The sequence below is a fragment of the Hyla sarda genome, unplaced genomic scaffold (assembly GCF_029499605.1).
Source record: "Hyla sarda isolate aHylSar1 unplaced genomic scaffold, aHylSar1.hap1 scaffold_3104, whole genome shotgun sequence".
NCBI classification, from domain to species: domain Eukaryota; kingdom Metazoa; phylum Chordata; class Amphibia; order Anura; family Hylidae; genus Hyla; species Hyla sarda.
Window position 1 is genome coordinate 1 of NW_026609830.1, and position 23,790 is coordinate 23,790.

Here is a 23,790-nt window from a genome sequence, read left to right on the forward strand (position 1 = left end):
CTAATGACTTCCTGCCTGCATCCCCCCCCCTATCCCTAATGACTTCCTGCCTGCATCCCCCCCCTATCCCTAATGACTTCCTGCCTGCATCCCCCCCATATACCTAATGACTTCCTGCCTGCATCCCCCCCCATATCCCTAATGACTTCCTGCCTGCATCCCCCCCCTCATCCCTAATGACTTCCTGCCTGCATCCCCCCCCATATACCTAATGACTTCCTGCCTGCATCCCCCCCATATCCCTAATGACTTCCTGCCTGCATCCCCCCCCCATATCCCTAATGACTTCCTGCCTGCATCCCCCCCCCATATCCCTAATGACTTCCTGCCCGCATCCCCCCCCTCATCCCTAATGACTTCCTGCCTGCATCCCCCCCCCCCCATCCCTAATGGCTTCCTGCCTGCATCCCCCCCCCCATCCCTAATGGCTTCCTGCCTGCATTCCCCCCCCATCCCTAATGACTTCCTGCCTGCATCCCCCCCCCCATCCCTAATGGCTTCCTGCCCGCATCCCCCCCCATCCCTAATGACTTCCTGCCCGCATCCCCCCCCCCATCCCTAATGACTTCCTGCCCGCATCCCCCCCCATCCCTAATGACTTCCTGCCCGCATCCCCCCCCCCCATCCCTAATGACTTCCTGCCTGCATCGCCACCCCCCATCCCTAATGACTTCCTGCCTGCATCGCCACCCTATCCCTAATGACTTCCTGCCTGCATCCCCCCCCCTATCCCTAATGACTTCCTGCCTGCATCCCCCCCCCTATCCCTAATGACTTCCTGCCTGCAACCCCCCCATATACCTAATGACTTCCTGCCTGCATCCCCCCCCATATCCCTAATGACTTCCTGCCTGCATCCCCCCCTCATCCCTAATGACTTCCTGCCTGCATCCCCCCCCCATATACCTAATGACTTCCTGCCTGCATCCCCCCCATATCCCTAATGACTTCCTGCCTGCATCCCCCCCCCCATATCCCTAATGACTTCCTGCCTGCATCCCCCCCCCATATCCCTAATGACTTCCTGCCCGCATCCCCCCCCTATCCCTAATGACTTCCTGCCTGCATCCCCCCCCCTATCCCTAATGACTTCCTGCCTGCATCCCCCCCCCCATCCCTAATGACTTCCTGCCTGCATCCCCCCCCATATACCTAATGACTTCCTGCCTGCATCCCCCCCATATCCCTAATGACTTCCTGCCTGCATCCCCCCCCCCATATCCCTAATGACTTCCTGCCCACAGCGCCCAGTATGGTGTACAGACCACCTGCCGTCCCCTCTCACCGGTATGCGTCTTGTCCAGGTTGATGGACTCCAGTATGTGTCTCAGCTCCTCGGCCTCTTTGCTTGGGACCTTATCAATGGTCAGAGAACTGAATCTTTCATGGTGAGCAGAAGGCGCGACTGCTTTGTCCCCACCGGCCTCAGGACGATGTGCTTGATGTTCTGATTGAGCTGAAGAGAAGAACATTTTCTGGTTATAGATGACACAGAATAATCCAGCGTCAGGAACCAGGACGGCCCCATAGGCTGAGGGGATAGTGGGCACAGAATAAACCAGCGTCAGGACCCAGGACGGCCCCATAGGCTGAGAGGATAGTGGGCACAGAATAATCCAGCGTCAGGACCCAGGACGGCCCCATAGGCTGAGAGGATAGTGGGCACAGAATAAACCAGCGTCAGGAACCAGGACGGCCCCATAGGCTAAGGGGATAGTGGGCACAGAATAATCCAGCGTCAGGACCCAGGACGGCCCCATAGGCTGAGAGGATAGTGGGCACAGAATAATCCAGCGTCAGGACCCAGGACGGCCCCATAGGCTGAGGGGATAGTGGGCACAGAATAAACCAGCGTCAGGAACCAGGACGGCCCCATAGGCTGAGAGGATAGTGGGCACAGAATAATCCAGCGTCAGGACCCAGGACGGCCCCATAGGCTGAGGGGATAGTGGGCACAGAATAATCCAGCGTCAGGACCCAGGACGGCCCCATAGGCTGAGGGGATAGTGGGCACAGAATAATCCAGCGTCAGGACCCAGGACGGCCCCATAGGCTGAGAGGATAGTGGGCACAGAATAATCCAGCGTCAGGACCCAGGACGGCCCCATAGGCTGAGGGGATAGTGGGCACAGAATAAGCCAGCGTCAGGACCCAGGACGGCCCCATAGGCTGAGGGGATAGTGGGCACAGAATAAGCCAGCGTCAGGACCCAGGACGGCCCCATAGGCTGAGGGGATAATGGGCACAGAAAACACCAGCGTCAGGAACCAGGACGGCCCCATAGGCAGAGGGGATAGTGGGCACAGAATAAACCAGCATCAGGAACCAGGACGGCCCCATAGGCAGAGGGGATAGTGGGCACAGAATAAACCAGCGTCAGGACCCAGGACGGCCCCATAGGCTGAGGGGATAGTGGGCACCGCTGGGGTAAAGGCCGCAGAGGTAATCCAAACTGATTGCTTCTTGGTCACCTGATGAGAGCAGTGGAGCCCCCTATATTTTACAGACTGAAGCCCCTCAGGTTTATATAAGGTGTGACCCCGGCAGAGGTCATTACTGCCTCTTAGGTCACCGCTCCAGTCTCCTCATCGGCATCTGAGGGGTCCGGCTCTTAACCTTTCGTGTTTTTTCTCTTGTCTCTACTTACTCCTATGGTGCTGGAGATGAAATGTACAAAACCAACAAAAAGTCCCAGGCGGGGAAGGGGTAAACACCAAGACCCCAGACCCCAGCAAAAGCTGGATCACAGGGTAAAAAAATACCTAGAATGACTAATCCCCCCTAACTAAAGTGTGGTATTAAATCTCCTATAATTCTGTAATGAAAGTAAAGAAATCCCTCAGACTAGTGAATTAAACCTACAGTACAATCCCATAAGATTATATAGGATCTAACCACAACATGACAATTGTATTATCTACAGTACAATCCCATAAGAATATATAGGATCTAACCACAACATGACAATTGTATTATCTACAGTACAATCCCATAAGATTATATAGGATCTAACCACAACATGACAATTGTATTATATACAGTACAATCCCCTAAGATTATATAGGATCTAACCACAACATGACAATTGTATTATATACAGTACAATCCCATAAGATTATATAGGATCTAATCACAACATGACAATTGTATTATATACAGTACAATCCTATAAGATTATATAGGATCTAATCACAACATGACAATTGTATTATCTACAGTACAATCCCATAAGATTATATAGGATCTAATCACAACATGACAATTGTATTATATACAGTACAATCCTATAAGATTATATAGGATCTAACCACAACATGACAATTGTATTATATACAGTACAATCCTATAAGATTATATAGGATCTAACCACAACATGACAATTGTATTATATACAGTACAATCCCATAAGATTATATAGGATCATATACAGTACAATCCCATAAGATTATATAGGATCTAACCACAACATGACAATTGTATTATCTACAGTACAATCCCATAAGATTATATAGGATCTAACCACAACATGACAATTGTATTATATACAGTACAATCCCCTAAGATTATATAGGATCTAACCACAACATGACAATTGTATTATATACAGTACAATCCTATAAGATTATATAGGATCTAACCACAACATGACAATTGTATTATCTACAGTACAATCCCATAAGATTATATAGGATTTAACCACAACATGACAATTGTATTATCTACAGTACAATCCCATAAGATTATATAGGATCTAATCACAACATGACAATTGTATCATCTACAGTACAATCCCATAAGATTATATAGGATCTAACCACAACATGACAATTGTATCATCTACAGTACAATCCCATAAGATTATATAGGATCTAACCACAACATGACAATTGTATTATATACAGTACAATCCCATAAGATTATATAGGATCTAACCACAACATGACAATTGTATTATATACAGTACAATCCCATAAGATTATATAGGATCTAACCACAACATGACAATTGTATTATATACAGTACAATCCTATAAGATTATATAGGATCATATACAGTACAATCCCATAAGATTATATAGGATCTAACCACAACATGACAATTGTATTATATACAGTACAATCCTATAAGATTATATAGGATCTAACCACAACATGACAATTGTATTATATACAGTACAATCCTATAAGATTATATAGGATCTAACCACAACATGACAATTGTATTATATACAGTACAATCCTATAAGATTATATAGGATCTAACCACAACATGACAATTGTATTATATACAGTACAATCCTATAAGATTATATAGGATCTAACCACAACATGACAATTGTATTATATACAGTACAATCCCATAAGATTATATAGGATCTAACCACAACATGACAATTGTATTATATACAGTACAATCCTATAAGATTATATAGGATCTAACCACAACATGACAATTGTATTATATACAGTACAATCCCATAAGATTATATAGGATCTAACCACAACATGACAATTGTATTATATACAGTACAATCCCATAAGATTATATAGGATCTAACCACAACATGACAATTGTATTATATACAGTACAATCCCATAAGATTATATAGGATCTAACCACAACATGACAATTGTATTATATACAGTACAATCCCATAAGATTATATAGGATCTAACCACAACATGACAATTGTATTATCTACAGTACAATCCCATAAGATTATATAGGATCTAACCACAACATGACAATTGTATTATATACAGTACAATCCCATAAGATTATATAGGATCTAACCACAACATGACAATTGTATTATATACAGTACAATCCTATAAGATTATATAGGATCTAACCACAACATGACAATTGTATCATCTACAGTACAATCCCATAAGATTATATAGGATCATATACAGTACAATCCCATAAGATTATATAGGATCTAACCACAACATGACAATTGTATCATCTACAGTACAATCCCATAAGATTATATAGGATCATATACAGTACAATCCCATAAGATTATATAGGATCTAACCACAACATGACAATTGTATTATCTACAGTACAATCCCATAAGATTATATAGGATCTAACCACAACATGACAATTGTATTATATACAGTACAATCCCATAAGATTATATAGGATCTAACCACAACATGACAATTGTATTATATACAGTACAATCCCATAAGATTATATAGGATCTAACCACAACATGACAATTGTATTATATACAGTACAATCCCATAAGATTATATAGGATCTAACCACAACATGACAATTGTATTATATACAGTACAATCCCCTAAGATTATATAGGATCTAATCACAACATGACAATTGTATTATATACAGTACAATCCCATAAGATTATATAGGATCTAACCACAACATGACAATTGTATCATCTACAGTACAATCCCATAAGATTATATAGGATCTAACCACAACATGACAATTGTATCATCTACAGTACAATCCCATAAGATTATATAGGATCATATACAGTACAATCCCATAAGATTATATAGGATCTAACCACAACATGACAATTGTATTATATACAGTACAATCCCATAAGATTATATAGGATTTAACCACAACATGACAATTGTATTATCTACAGTACAATCCTATAAGATTATATAGGATCATATACAGTACAATCCCATAAGATTATATAGGATCTAACCACAACATGACAATTGTATCATCTACAGTACAATCCCATAAGATTATATAGGATCTAACCACAACATGACAATTGTATTATATACAGTACAATCCTATAAGATTATATAGGATCTAACCACAGCATGACAATTGTATTATATACAGTACAATCCCATAAGATTATATAGGATCTAACCACAACATGACAATTGTATCATCTACAGTACAATCCCCTAAGATTATATAGGATCTAACCACAACATGACAATTGTATTATATACAGTACAATCCTATAAGATTATATAGGATCATATACAGTACAATCCCATAAGATTATATAGGATCTAACCACAACATGACAATTGTATTATCTACAGTACAATCCCATAAGATTATATAGGATCTAACCACAACATGACAATTGTATCTACAGTACAATCCCATAAGATTATATAGGATCTAACCACAACATGACAATTGTATTATATACAGTACAATCCTATAAGATTATATAGGATCTAACCACAACATGACAATTGTATTATATACAGTACAATCCTATAAGATTATATAGGATCTAACCACAACATGACAATTGTATTATATACAGTACAATCCTATAAGATTATATAGGATCTAACCACAACATGACAATTGTATTATATACAGTACAATCCCATAAGATTATATAGGATCTAACCACAACATGACAATTGTATTATATACAGTACAATCCCATAAGATTATATAGGATCTAACCACAACATGACAATTGTATTATATACAGTACAATCCTATAAGATTATATAGGATCTAATCACAACATGACAATTGTATTATATACAGTACAATCCCATAAGATTATATAGGATCTAACCACAACATGACAATTGTATTATATACAGTACAATCCTATAAGATTATATAGGATCTAACCACAACATGACAATTGTATCATCTACAGTACAATCCCATAAGATTATATAGGATCATATACAGTACAATCCCATAAGATTATATAGGATCTAACCACAACATGACAATTGTATTATATACAGTACAATCCCATAAGATTATATAGGATTTAACCACAACATGACAATTGTATTATCTACAGTACAATCCTATAAGATTATATAGGATCATATACAGTACAATCCCATAAGATTATATAGGATCTAACCACAACATGACAATTGTATCATCTACAGTACAATCCCATAAGATTATATAGGATCTAACCACAACATGACAATTGTATTATATACAGTACAATCCCATAAGATTATATAGGATCTAACCACAACATGACAATTGTATTATATACAGTACAATCCCATAAGATTATATAGGATCTAACCACAACATGACAATTGTATCATCTACAGTACAATCCCCTAAGATTATATAGGATCTAACCACAACATGACAATTGTATTATATACAGTACAATCCTATAAGATTATATAGGATCATATACAGTACAATCCCATAAGATTATATAGGATCTAACACACAACATGACAATTGTATTATATACAGTACAATCCTATAAGATTATATAGGATCTAACCACAGCATGACAATTGTATTATATACAGTACAATCCCATAAGATTATATAGGATCTAACCACAACATGACAATTGTATCATCTACAGTACAATCCCCTAAGATTATATAGGATCTAACCACAACATGACAATTGTATTATATACAGTACAATCCCATAAGATTATATAGGATCTAACCACAACATGACAATTGTATTATATACAGTACAATCCTATAAGATTATATAGGATCTAACCACAACATGACAATTGTATTATATACAGTACAATCCCATAAGATTATATAGGATCTAACCACAACATGACAATTGTATTATATACAGTACAATCCCATAGATTATATAGGATCATATACAGTACAATCCCATAAGATTATATAGGATCTAACCACAACATGACAATTGTATTATATACAGTACAATCCCATAAGATTATATAGGATCTAACCACAACATGACAATTGTATTATATACAGTACAATCCTATAAGATTATATAGGATCTAACCACAACATGACAATTGTATCATCTACAGTACAATCCCATAAGATTATATAGGATCTAACCACAACATGACAATTGTATTATATACAGTACAATCCCATAAGATTATTTAGGATCTAACCACAACATGACAATTGTATTATATACAGTACAATCCTATAAGATTATATAGGATCTAACCACAACATGACAATTGTATTATATACAGTACAATCCCCTAAGATTATATAGGATCTAACCACAACATGACAATTGTATTATATACAGTACAACCCTATAAGATTATATAGGATCTAACCACAACATGACAATTGTATTATATACAGTACAATCCCATAAGATTATATAGGATCTAACCACAACATGACAATTGTATTATATACAGTACAATCCCATAAGATTATATAGGATCTAACCACAACATGACAATTGTATTATATACAGTACAATCCTATAAGATTATATAGGATCTAATCACAACATGACAATTGTATTATATACAGTACAATCCCATAAGATTATATAGGATCTAACCACAACATGACAATTGTATTATATACAGTACAATCCTATAAGATTATATAGGATCTAACCACAACATGACAATTGTATCATCTACAGTACAATCCCATAAGATTATATAGGATCATATACAGTACAATCCCATAAGATTATATAGGATCTAACCACAACATGACAATTGTATTATATACAGTACAATCCCATAAGATTATATAGGATTTAACCACAACATGACAATTGTATTATCTACAGTACAATCCTATAAGATTATATAGGATCATATACAGTACAATCCCATAAGATTATATAGGATCTAACCACAACATGACAATTGTATCATCTACAGTACAATCCTATAAGATTATATAGGATCATATACAGTACAATCCCATAAGATTATATAGGATTTAACCACAACATGACAATTGTATTATCTACAGTACAATCCTATAAGATTATATAGGATCATATACAGTACAATCCCATAAGATTATATAGGATCTAACCACAACATGACAATTGTATTATATACAGTACAATCCCATAAGATTATATAGGATCTAACCACAACATGACAATTGTATTATATACAGTACAATCCCATAAGATTATATAGGATCTAACCACAACATGACAATTGTATCATCTACAGTACAATCCCCTAAGATTATATAGGATCTAACCACAACATGACAATTGTATTATATACAGTACAATCCTATAAGATTATATAGGATCATATACAGTACAATCCCATAAGATTATATAGGATCTAACCACAACATGACAATTGTATTATATACAGTACAATCCCATAAGATTATATAGGATCTAACCACAACATGACAATTGTATCATCTACAGTACAATCCCCTAAGATTATATAGGATCTAACCACAACATGACAATTGTATTATATACAGTACAATCCTATAAGATTATATAGGATCTAACCACAACATGACAATTGTATTATATACAGTACAATCCCATAAGGATATATAGGATCTAACCACAACATGACAATTGTATTATATACAGTACAATCCCATAAGATTATATAGGATCATATACAGTACAATCCCATAAGATTATATAGGATCTAACCACAACATGACAATTGTATTATCTACAGTACAATCCCATAAGATTATATAGGATCATATACAGTACAATCCCATAAGATTATATAGGATCTAACCACAACATGACAATTGTATTATATACAGTACAATCCCATAAGATTATATAGGATCTAATCACAACATGACAATTGTATTATATACAGTACAATCCCATAAGATTATATAGGATCTAACCACAACATGACAATTGTATTATATACAGTACAATCCTATAAGATTATATAGGATCTAATCACAACATGACAATTGTATTATATACAGTACAATCCCATAAGATTATATAGGATCTAACCACAACATGACAATTGTATCATCTACAGTACAATCCCATAAGATTATATAGGATCTAACCACAACATGACAATTGTATTATCTACAGTACAATCCCATAAGATTATATAGGATCTAACCACAACATGACAATTGTATTATATACAGTACAATCCTATAAGATTATATAGGATCTAACCACAACATGACAATTGTATTATATACAGTACAATCCTATAAGATTATATAGGATCTAACCACAACATGACAATTGTATTATATACAGTACAATCCTATAAGATTATATAGGATCTAACCACAACATGACAATTGTATTATATACAGTACAATCCTATAAGATTATATAGGATCTAACCACAACATGACAATTGTTTTATATACAGTACAATCCTATAAGATTATATAGGATCTAACCACAACATGACAATTGTATCATCTACAGTACAATCCTATAAGATTATATAGGATCTAACCACAACATGACAATTGTATTATATACAGTACAATCCCATAAGGATATATAGGATCTAACCACAATATGACAATTGTATTATATACAGTACAATCCTATAAGATTATATAGGATCTAACCACAACATGACAATTGTATTATATACAGTACAATCCCATAAGATTATATAGGATCTAACCACAACATGACAATTGTATTATATACAGTACAATCCCATAAGATTATATAGGATCTAACCACAACATGACAATTGTATTATATACAGTACAATCCCATAAGATTATATAGGATCTAACCACAACATGACAATTGTATTATATACAGTACAATCCCATAAGATTATATAGGATCTAACCACAGCATGACAATTGTATTATATACATTACAATCCCATAAGATTATATAGGATCATATTACAGTACAATCCCATAAGATTATATAGGATCTAACCACAACATGACAATTGTATTATCTACAGTACAATCCCATAAGATTATATAGGATCTAACCACAACATGACAATTGTATTATATACAGTACAATCCCATAAGATTATATAGGATCTAACCACAACATGACAATTGTATTATATATACAGTACAATCCTATAAGATTATATAGGATCTAACCACAACATGACAATTATATTATATACAGTACAATCCCATAAGATTATATAGGATCTAACCACAACATGACAATTGTTTTATATACAGTACAATCCCATAAGATTATATAGGATCCAACCACAACATGACAATTGTATTATATACAGTACAATCCTATAAGATTATATAGGATCTAACCACAACATGACAATTGTTTTATATACAGTACAATCCCATAAGATTATATAGGATCCAACCACAACATGACAATTGTATTATATACAGTACAATCCTATAAGATTATATAGGATCTAACCACAACATGACAATTGTATTATCTACAGTACAATCCCATAAGATTATATAGGATCTAACCACAACATGACAATTGTATTATATACAGTACAATCCTATAAGATTATATAGGATCTAACCACAACATGACAATTGTATTATATACAGTACAATCCCATAAGATTATATAGGATCTAACCACAACATGACAATTGTATTATATACAGTACAATCCTATAAGATTATATAGGATCTAACCACAACATGACAATTGTATTATCTACAGTACAATCCCATAAGATTATATAGGATCATATACAGTACAATCCCATAAGATTATATAGGATCTAACCACAACATGACAATTGTTTTATATACAGTACAATCCTATAAGATTATATAGGATCTAACCACAACATGACAATTGTATTATATACAGTACAATCCTATAAGATTATATAGGATCTAACCACAACATGACAATTGTATTATATACAGTACAATCCCATAAGATTATATAGGATCTAATCACAACATGACAATTGTATTATATACAGTACAATCCCATAAGATTATATAGGATCTAATCACAACATGACAATTGTATTATATACAGTACAATCCCATAAGGATATATAGGATCTAACCACAATATGACAATTGTATTATATACAGTACAATCCTATAAGATTATATGGGATCTAACCACAACATGACAATTGTATTATATACAGTACAATCCCATAAGATTATATAGGATCTAACCACAGCATGACAATTGTATTATATACAGTACAATCCCATAAGATTATATGGGATCTAACCACAACATGACAATTGTATTATATACAGTACAATCCCATAAGATTATATAGGATCTAACCACAACATGACAATTGTATTATATACAGTACAATCCCATAAGATTATATGGGATCTAACCACAGCATGACAATTGTATTATATACAGTACAATCCCATAAGATTATATAGGATCTAACCACAACATGACAATTGTATTATATACAGTACAATCCCATAAGATTATATAGGATCTAACCACAACATGACAATTGTATTATATACAGTACAATCCTATAAGATTATATAGGATCTAACCACAACATGACAATTATATTATATACAGTACAATCCCATAAGATTATATAGGATCCAACCACAACATGACAATTGTATTATATACAGTACAATCCTATAAGATTATATAGGATCTAACCACAACATGACAATTGTATTATCTACAGTACAATCCCATAAGATTATATAGGATCTAACCACAACATGACAATTGTATTATATACAGTACAATCCTATAAGATTATATAGGATCTAACCACAACATGACAATTGTATTATATACAGTACAATCCCATAAGATTATATAGGATCTAACCACAACATGACAATTGTATTATATACAGTACAATCCTATAAGATTATATAGGATCTAACCACAACATGACAATTGTATTATATACAGTACAATCCCATAAGATTATATAGGATCTAACCACAACATGACAATTGTATTATATACAGTACAATCCCATAAGATTATATAGGATCTAACCACAACATGACAATTGTATTATATACAGTACAATCCCATAAGATTATATAGGATCTAACCACAACATGACAATTGTATTATCTACAGTACAATCCCATAAGATTATATAGGATCTAACCACAACATGACAATTGTATTATATACAGTACAATCCCATAAGATTATATAGGATCTAACCACAACATGACAATTGTATTATATACAGTACAATCCCATAAGATTATATAGGATCTAACCACAACATGACAATTGTATTATATACAGTACAATCCTATAAGATTATATAGGATCTAACCACAACATGACAATTGTATTATATACAGTACAATCCCATAAGATTATATAGGATCTAACCACAACATGACAATTGTATTATATACAGTACAATCCTATAAGATTATATAGGATCTAACCACAACATGACAATTGTATTATATACAGTACAATCCCATAAGATTATATAGGATCTAACCACAACATGACAATTGTATCATCTACAGTACAATCCCATAAGATTATATAGGATCTAACCACAACATGACAATTGTATTATATACAGTACAATCCCATAAGATTATATATAGAGATGAGTGAACTTACAGTAAATTCGATTAGTCATGAACTTCTCTGCTCGGCAGTTGATGACTTATTCTGTATAAATTAGTTCAGCTTTCTGGTGCTCCGGTGGCTGGAGACTCTTTCCTAGGACTGTATCCACCTTTTCCAGCCACCGGAGCACCAGAAAGCTGAACTAATTTATACAGAATAAGTCATCAACTGCCGAGCAGAGAAGTTCATGACTAATCGAATTTACTGTAAGTTCACTCATCTCTATATATAATCTTATGGGATTGTACTGTATATAATACAATTGTCATGTTGTGGTTAGATCCTATATAATCTTATGGGATTGTACTGTATATGATCCTATATAATCTTATGGGATTGTACTGTATATAATACAATTGTCATGTTGTGGTTAGATCCTATATAATCTTATAGGATTGTACTGTATATAATACAATTGTCATGTTGTGGTTAGATCCTATATAATCTTATAGGATTGTACTGTATATAATACAATTGTCATGTTGTGGTTAGATCCTATATATCCTTAAGGGATTGTACTGTATATAATACAATTGTCATGTTGTGGTTAGATCCTATATAATCTTATAGGATTGTACTGTATATAATACAATTGTCATGTTGTGGTTAGATCCTATATAATCTTATGGGATTGTACTGTATATAAAACAATTGTCATGCTGTGGTTAGATCCTATATAATCTTATGGGATTGTACTGTATATAATACAATTGTCATGTTGTGGTTAGATCCTATATAATCTTATGGGATTGTAATGTATATAATACAATTGTCATGTTGTGGTTAGATCCTATATAATCTTATGGGATTGTACTGTATATAATACAATTGTCATGTTGTGGTTAGATCCTATTTAATCTTATGGGATTGTACTGTATATAATACAATTGTCATGTTGTGGTTAGATCCTATATAATCTTATGGGATTGTAATGTATATAATACAATTGTCATGTTGTGGTTAGATCCTATATAATCTTATAGGATTGTACTGTATATAATACAATTGTCATGTTGTGGTTAGATCCTATATAATCTTATGGGATTGTACTGTATATAATACAATTGTCATGTTGTGGTTAGATCCTATATAATCTTATGGGATTGTACTGTATATAATACAATTGTCATGTTGTGGTTAGATCCTATATAATCTTATAGGATTGTACTGTATATAATACAATTGTCATGTTGTGGTTAGATCCTATATAATCTTATGGGATTGTACTGTATATAATACAATTGTCATGTTGTGGTTAGATCCTATATAATCTTATAGGATTGTACTGTATATAATACAATTGTCATGTTGTGGTTAGATCCTATATAATCTTATGGGATTGTACTGTAGATGATACAATTGTCATGTTGTGGTTAGATCCTATATAATCTTATGGGATTGTACTGTAGATAATACAATTGTCATGTTGTGGTTAGATCCTATATAATCTTATGGGATTGTACTGTATATAATACAATTGTCATGTTGTGGTTAGATCCTATATAATCTTATGGGATTGTACTGTATAGAATACAATTGTCATGTTGTGGTTAGATCCTATATAATCTTATGGGATTGTACTGTATATAATACAATTGTCATGTTGTGGTTAGATCCTATATAATCTTATAGGATTGTACTGTATATGATACAATTGTCATGTTGTGATTAGATCCTATATAATCTTATGGGATTGTACTGTATATAATACAATTGTCATGTTGTGGTTAGATCCTATATAATCTTATGGGATTGTACTGTATATAATACAATTGTCATGTTGTGGTTAGATCCTATATAATCTTATGGGATTGTACTGTATATAATACAATTGTCATGTTGTGGTTAGATCCTATATAATCTTATGGGATTGTACTGTATATAATACAATTGTCATGTTGTGGTTAGATCCTATATAATCTTATGGGATTGTACTGTATATAATACAATTGTCATGTTGTGGTTAGATCCTATATAATCTTATGGGATTGTACTGTAGATAATACAATTGTCATGTTGTGGTTAGATCCTATATAATCTTATGGGATTGTACTGTATATAATACAATTGTCATGTTGTGGTTAGATCCTATATAATCTTATGGGATTGTACTGTATATGATCTTATATAATCTTATGGGATTGTAATGTATATAAAACAATTGTCATGTTGTGGTTAGATCCTATATAATCTTATGGGATTGTACTGTATATAATACAATTGTCATGTTGTGGTTAGATCCTATATAATCTTATAGGATTGTACTGTATATAATACAATTGTCATGTTGTGATTAGATCCTATATAATCTTATGGGATTGTACTGTATATAATACAATTGTCATGTTGTGGTTAGATCCTATATAATCTTATAGGATTGTACTGTATATAATACAATTGTCATGTTGTGGTTAGATCCTATATATCCTTAAGGGATTGTACTGTATATAATACAATTGTCATGTTGTGGTTAGATCCTATATAATCTTATAGGATTGTACTGTATATAATACAATTGTCATGTTGTGGTTAGATCCTATATATCCTTATGGGATTGTACTGTATATAATACAATTGTCATGTTGTGGTTAGATCCTATATAATCTTATAGGATTGTACTGTATATAATACAATTGTCATGTTGTGGTTAGATCCTATATAATCTTATGGGATTGTACTGTATATAATACAATTGTCATGTTGTGGTTAGATCCTATATAATCTTATAGGATTGTACTGTATATAATACAATTGTCATGTTGTGGTTAGATCCTATATAATCTTATGGGATTGTACTGTAGATGATACAATTGTCATGTTGTGGTTAGATCCTATATAATCTTATGGGATTGTACTGTAGATAATACAATTGTCATGTTGTGGTTAGATCCTATATAATCTTATGGGATTGTACTGTATATAATACAATTGTCATGTTGTGGTTAGATCCTATATAATCTTATGGGATTGTACTGTATATGATCTTATATAATCTTATGGGATTGTAATGTATATAATACAATTGTCATGTTGTGGTTAGATCCTATATAATCTTATGGGATTGTACTGTATATAATACAATTGTCATGTTGTGGTTAGATCCTATATAATCTTATGGGATTTTACTGTATATAATACAATTGTCATGTTGTGGTTAGATCCTATATAATCTTATGGGATTGTACTGTAGATGATACAATTGTCATGTTGTGGTTAGATCCTATATAATCTTATGGGATTGTACTGTATATAATACAATTGTCATGTTGTGGTTAGATCCTATATAATCTTATGGGATTGTACTGTATAGAATACAATTGTCATGTTGTGGTTAGATCCTATATAATCTTATGGGATTGTACTGTATATAATACAATTGTCATGTTGTGGTTAGATCCTATATAATCTTATAGGATTGTACTGTATATGATACAATTGTCATGTTGTGATTAGATCCTATATAATCTTATGGGATTGTACTGTATATAATACAATTGTCATGTTGTGGTTAGATCCTATATAATCTTATGGGATTGTACTGTATATAATACAATTGTCATGTTGTGGTTAGATCCTATATAATCTTATGGATTGTACTGTATATAATACAATTGTCATGTTGTGGTTAGATCCTATATAATCTTATGGGATTGTACTGTATATAATACAATTGTCATGTTGTGGTTAGATCCTATATAATCTTATGGGATTGTACTGTATATAATACAATTGTCATGTTGTGGTTAGATCCTATATAATCTTATGGGATTGTACTGTAGATGATACAATTGTCATGTTGTGGTTAGATCCTATATAATCTTATAGGATTGTACTGTATATAATACAATTGTCATGTTGTGGTTAGATCCTATATAATCTTATGGGATTGTACTGTATATAATACAATTGTCATGTTGTGATTAGATCCTATATAATCTTATGGGATTGTACTGTAGGTTTAATTCACTAGTCTGAGGGCGGGGGAGGGGCAGTTTTACCATGTAATTTAGCTTTTGCTGGCGTTCTAGTGTTTGTAAAAAGATGAGATGCAGCACCACATCTGTACTCAGGATACACATGGTATTGCAGCTCTGCCACATTTATTCCAATAGTGCTGAGCCACAATACAAGCCATGATAAGACTCTGGAAGAAGGCGGCCATATTTTTTGTACTCCTAGACAATCCCTTTAAGGCTCCCTCCAGTGTTATGGACACTCATCTGCTCCTCCTCTTACCATCTGGGAATGTAAATAATAACCAACCTGGAATTTTGCTGGCGCTCCCCCGGCCTTGAAGTTGACCACAAGGGTAAACCTGCTGTCCTTCTCCATCACCTCACATCTGCCCTCCTTCCACTTAGACGTCCCCATATTCAGGCAGTGGATACGGATGGAGCCGTGCAGAGCGAGCGGAGACATGGTGCTCACAGGTCGTTATCCTGCAGACGACCTGAAGGGGGCGGAGGAGAGTCATAAAGAATATCAGCACCAACACAATAAAGATCATCAGCACCAACACAATAAAGATCATCCGCACCAACACAATAAAGATCATCCGCACCAACACAATAAAGATCATCCGCACCAACACAATAAAGATCATCCGCACCAACACAATAAAGATCATCCGCACCAACACAATAAAGATCATCCGCACCAACACAATAAAGATCATCAGCACCAACACAATAAAGATCATCAGCACCAACACAATAAAGATCATCAGCACCAACACAATAAAGATCATCAGCACCAACACAATAAAGATCATCAGCACCAACACAATAAAGATCATCAGCACCAACACAATAAAGATCATCAGCACCAACATAATAAAGATCATCAGCACCAACACAATAAAGATCATCAGCACCAACACAATAAAGATCATCAGCACCAACACAATAAAGATCATCAGCACCAACACAATAAAGATCATCAGCACCAACACAATAAAGATCATCAGCACCAACACAATAAAGATCATCAGCACCAACATAATAAAGATCATCAGCACCAACACAATAAAGATCATCATCACCAACATAATAAAGATCATCATCACCAACACAATAAAGATCATCATCACCAACACAAAAGATCATCATCACCAACACAATAAAGATCATCATCACCAACACAAAAGATCATCATCACCAACATAATAAAGATCATCAGCACCAACATAATAAAGATCATCATCACCAACACAATAAAGATCATCATCACCAACACAATAAAGATCATCATCACCAACACAAAAGATCATCATCACCAACACAATAAAGATCATCATCACCAACACAAAAGATCATCATCACCAACATAATAAAGATCATCAGCACCAACATAATAAAGATCATCATCACCAACACAATAAAGATCATCATCACCAACACAATAAAGATCATCATCACCAACACAAAAGATCATCATCACCAACACAATAAAGATCATCATCACCAACACAAAAGATCATCATCACCAACATAATAAAGATCATCAGCACCAACATAATAAAGATCATCATCACCAACACAATAAAGATCATCATCACCAACACAATATCATCAGCACCAACATAATATCATCCGCATCAACACAATAAATATCATCAGCACCAACATAATATCATCCGCATCAACATAATAAAGATCATCAGCACCAACATAATAAAGATCATCAGCACCAACACAATAAAGATCATCATCACCAACACAATAAAGATCATCAGCACCAACATAATAAAAGATACCAACCCCCTGTGCCGGGAAAGACTGAGAATGGAGCAAGTGCCCCCCCCCCTACCATAGACTGTGAATGAAGTGCCCCCCCCCCCACCATAGACTGTGAATGAAGTGCCCCCCCCCCACCATAGACTGTGAATGAAGTGCCCCCACCACAGACTGTGAATGAAGTGCCCCCACCACAGACTGTGAATGAAGTGCCCCCCCACCACAGACTGTGAATGAAGTGCCCCCCCACCACAGACTGTGAATGAAGTGCCCCCCCCCACCATAGACTGTGAATGAAGTGCCCCCCCCCACCATAGACTGTGAATGAAGTGCCCCCCCCCACCATAGACTGTGAATGAAGTGCCCCCCCCCACCATAGACTGTGAATGAAGTGCCCCCCCCCCACAGACTGTGAATGAAGTGCCCCCCCCCACAGACTGTGAATGAAGTGCCCCCCCCCACAGACTGTGAATGAAGTGCCCCCCCCCACAGACTGTGAATGAAGTGCCCCCCCCCACAGACTGTGAATGAAGTGCCCCCCACCACAGACTGTGAATGAAGTGCCCCCCCACCACAGACTGTGAATGAAGTGCCCCCACCACAGACTGTGAATGAAGTGCCCCCCACCACAGACTGTGAATGAAGTGCCCCCCACCACAGACTGTGAATGAAGTGCCCCCCCCCCCACCGACTGTGAATGAAGTGCCCCCACCACAGACTGTGAATGAAGTGCCCCCACCACAGACTGTGAATGAAGTGCCCCCCCCACCACAGACTGTGAATGAAGTGCCCCCACCACAGACTGTGAATGAAGTGCCCCCCACCACAGACTGTGAATGAAGTGCCCCCCACCACAGACTGTGAATGAAGTGCCCCCACCACAGACTGTGAATGAAGTGCCCCCACCACAGACTGTGAATGAAGTGCCCCCCCCACAGACTGTGAATGAAGTGCCCCCCCCCACCATAGACTGTGAATGAAGTGCCCCCCCCCACCATAGACTGTGAATGAAGTGCCTCCCCCACCATAGACTGTGAATGAAGTGCCCCCCCCCACCATAGACTGTGAATGAAGTGCCCCCCCCCACCATAGACTGTGAATGAAGTGCCCCCCCCCACCATAGACTGTGAATGAAGTGCCCCCCCCCACCATAGACTGAATGAAGTGCCCCCATGTAATCACTACAGACTAGACAGGACCTGCTGTCTAGTTGCCGTGGTGTCCGGTCTGGACAGGATCAGGTCGTAGCTCCGTTGGTCACAGTGCGAGGACCCCCGCCCTCCCGTCCGCACTCACCCACCCTGTCACTCACCCTCGTCCGCACTCACCCACCCTGTCACTCACCCTCGTCCGCACTCAACCACCCAGTCACTCACCCTCGTCCGCACTCACCACCCTGTCACTCACCCTCGTCCGCACTCACCCACCCTGTCACTCACCCTCGTCCGCACTCACCCACCCTGTCACTCACCCTCGTCCGCACTCACCCACCCTGTCACTCACCCTCCCTGTCACTCACCCTCGTCCGCACTCACCCACCCTGTCACTCACCCTCGTCCGCACTCACCCACCCTGTCACTCACCCTCGTCCGCACTCACCCACCCTGTCACTCACCCTCGTCCGCACTCACCCACCCTGTCACTCACTCTCGTCCGCACTCACCCACCCGGTCACCATCACTCAATGTGGTCCGCACTCACTCACCTTCCGCCGCCGTCACTCACTCACCTTCCGCCGCCGCCACTCACTGTGGTCCGCACTCACCCTCCGCCGCCGTCACTCGCTGCAGTCCGCACTCACTCACCTTCCGCCGCTGTCACTCACTGCGGTCCGCACTCACTCACCCTCCGCCGCCGTCACTCACTACAGTCTGCACTCACCTTCCGCCTCCGTCACTCACTGTGGTCCGCACTAACCCTCCGCCGCCGTCACTCACTGTGGTCCGCACTCACCATCCGCCGCCATCACTCGCTGCAGTCCGCACTCACTCACCTTCCGCCGCTGTCACTCACTGTGGTCCGCACTCACCCTCCGCCGCCGTCACTCACTGCAGTCCGCACTCACTCACCCTCCGCCGCCGTCACTCACCTTCCGCCGCTGTCACTCACTGTGGTCCGCACTCACCCTCCGCCGCCGTCACTCACTGTGGTCCGCACTCACTCACCTTCCGCCGCCGTCACTCACTGCAGTCCGCACTCACCCTCCGCCACCGTCACTCACTGTGGTCCGCACTCACCCTCCGCCGCCGTCACTCACTGCAGTCCGCACTCACTCACCTTCCGCCGCTGTCACTCACTGCGGTCCGCACTCACTCACCTTCCGCCGCTGTCACTCACGCGGTCCACACTCACTCACCTTCCGCCGCTGTCACTCACTGCGGTCCGCACTCACTCACCTTCCGCCGCCGTCACTCACTGTGGTCCGCACTCACTCACCTTCCGCCGCCGTCACTCACTGCGGTCCGCACTCACTCACCCTCCGCCGCCGTCACTCACTGTAGTCCGCACTCACTCACCTTCTGCCGCTGTCACTCACTGTGGTCCGCACTCACCCTCCGCCGCTGTCACTCACTGTGGTCCGCACTCACCCTCCGCCGCTGTCACTCACTGTAGTCCGCACTCACTCACCTTCTGCCGCTGTCACTCACTGTGGTCCGCACTCGCCCTCCGCCGCTGTCACTCACTGTGGTCCGCACTCACCCTCCGCCGCTGTCACTCACTGCAGTCCGCACTCACTCACCTACCTTCCACCGCTGTCACTCACTGTGGTCCGCACTCACTCACCTTCCGCCGCTGTCACTCACTGTGGTCCGCACTCACTCACCCTCCGCCGCCGTCACTCACTGTAGTCCGCACTCACTGCAGTCCGCACTCACCTTCCGCCGCTGTCACTCACTGCGGTCCGCACTCACTCACCCTCTGCCGCCGTCACTCACTCTTCGCCGCCGTCACTCACTGTGGTCCGCACTCACTCACCTTCCGCCGCTGTAACTCACTGCGGTCCGCACTCACTCACCTTCCGCCGCTGTCACTCACTGTGGTCCGCACTCACTCACCCTCCGCCACTCACTGTGGTCCGCACTCACTCACCTTCTGCCGCTGTCACTCACTGTGGTCCGCACTCACCCTCCGCCGCTGTCACTCACTGTGGTCCGCACTCACTCACCTTCCGCCGCTGTCACTCACTGCAGTCCGCACTCACTCACTTCCGCCGCCATCACTCACTGTAGTCCGCACTCACTCACCTACCTTCCGCCGCTGTCACTCACTGCAGTCCGCACTCACTCACCTACCTTCCGCCGCTGTCACTCACTGTGGTCCGCACTCACTGCAGTCCGCACTCACCCTCCGCCGCACTCACTCACCTTCCGCCGCTGTCACTCACCCTCCGCCGCCGTCACTCACTGCAGTCCGCACTCACCTTCCGCCGCTGTCACTCACTGCAGTCCGCACTCACTCACCTACCTTCCGCCGCCGTCACTCACTGTGGTCCGCACTCACTCACCCTCCGCCGCCGTCACTCACCTTCCGCCGCTGTCACTCACTGCAGTCCGCACTCACTCACCCTCCGCCGCCGTCACTCACTGCAGTCCGCACTCACCCTCCGCCGCCGTCACTCACCTTCCGCCGCCGTCACTCACTGCAGTCCGCACTCACCTTCCGCCGCTGTCACTCACTGCAGTCCGCACTCACTCACCTTCCGCCGCTGTCACTCACTGCAGTCCGCACTCACTCACCTTCCGCCGCTGTCACTCACTGCAGTCCGCACTCACTCACCTACCTTCCGCCGCTGTCACTCACTGTGGTCCGCACTCACTGCAGTCCGCACTCACCCTCCGCCGCACTCACTCACCTTCCGCCGCTGTCACTCACCCTCCGCCGCCGTCACTCACTGCAGTCCGCACTCACCTTCCGCCGCTGTCACTCACTGCAGTCCGCACTCACTCACCTACCTTCCGCCGCCGTCACTCACTGTGGTCCGCACTCACTCACCCTCCGCCGCCGTCACTCACCTTCCGCCGCTGTCACTCACTGCAGTCCGCACTCACTCACCCTCCGCCGCCGTCACTCACTGCAGTCCGCACTCACCTTCCGCCGCTGTCACTCACTGTGGTCCGCACTCACTGCAGTCCGCACTCACCTTCCGCCGCTGTCACTCTTTCCACACACGATTTGGCGGGAACCTAAGAGGCTCGTCGCGCAGAAGCGAACGTCAAGAGCGAAGCGACGTTTGACGTCACCACGTCGCGCACATAAGTAACGTATATAAGGGAATCCCAGCGCTGACTGATGACGTCGGTACTCGTAGCTTCCTTCTCTCATCCGGGTACGCAGGTCACGTGTGCTGGTGACGTTAGGAGGCGGGGTTCCGGTTGTTGTGGAGTTCGGAGAGTGGCGGGACGGTGTGAGAGGAAACAGCGGCGCCAGAGATGCACAGCCTGCCTACGGCGGCGGTAAGCGGAGACCGGGCGGGGGCCACAGCCAGAGGGGCGCTGTTACCTAGCAACCACAAAGGAACGGTCACCGGGCAGTAAACTGCAGGCGCATCCTGAATGTAACGATCCGGGGGAGGAGTCGGAGGGGAGGGGGAGTATTACAGTCTGTGGGGGGAGGAGTCAGAGGGGAGGGGGAGTATCACAGTCTGTGGGGAGGAGTCAGAAGGGAGAGGTAGTATTACAGTCTGTGGGGGGAGGAGTCAGAGGGGAGGGGGGAGTATTACAGTCTGGGGGGAGGAGTCAGAGGGGAGGGGGAGTATCAGTCTGTG

The 23,790-nt window shown here is 39.8% G+C and overlaps 1 long non-coding RNA gene across 2 annotated transcripts; it reads right to left on the reverse strand.

Annotated features, from left to right (window-relative positions):
• Nucleotides 1-1,340: 1,340 nt before the first annotated feature.
• LOC130328627 (uncharacterized) lies at nt 1,341-23,438 on the reverse strand. Of its 2 annotated transcripts, none has more exons than XR_008872528.1 (3): nt 23,167-23,438; nt 17,554-17,740; nt 1,341-1,456 (listed from the first exon to the last, which is right to left on the reverse strand). It is a non-coding gene; the product is annotated as an uncharacterized LOC130328627 (long non-coding RNA). The 2 variants fall into 2 exon arrangements; XR_008872529.1 differs by lacking the exon at nt 23,167-23,438 and adding an exon at nt 20,831-20,846.
• Between the last annotated feature and the right edge of the window lie 352 nt (nt 23,439-23,790).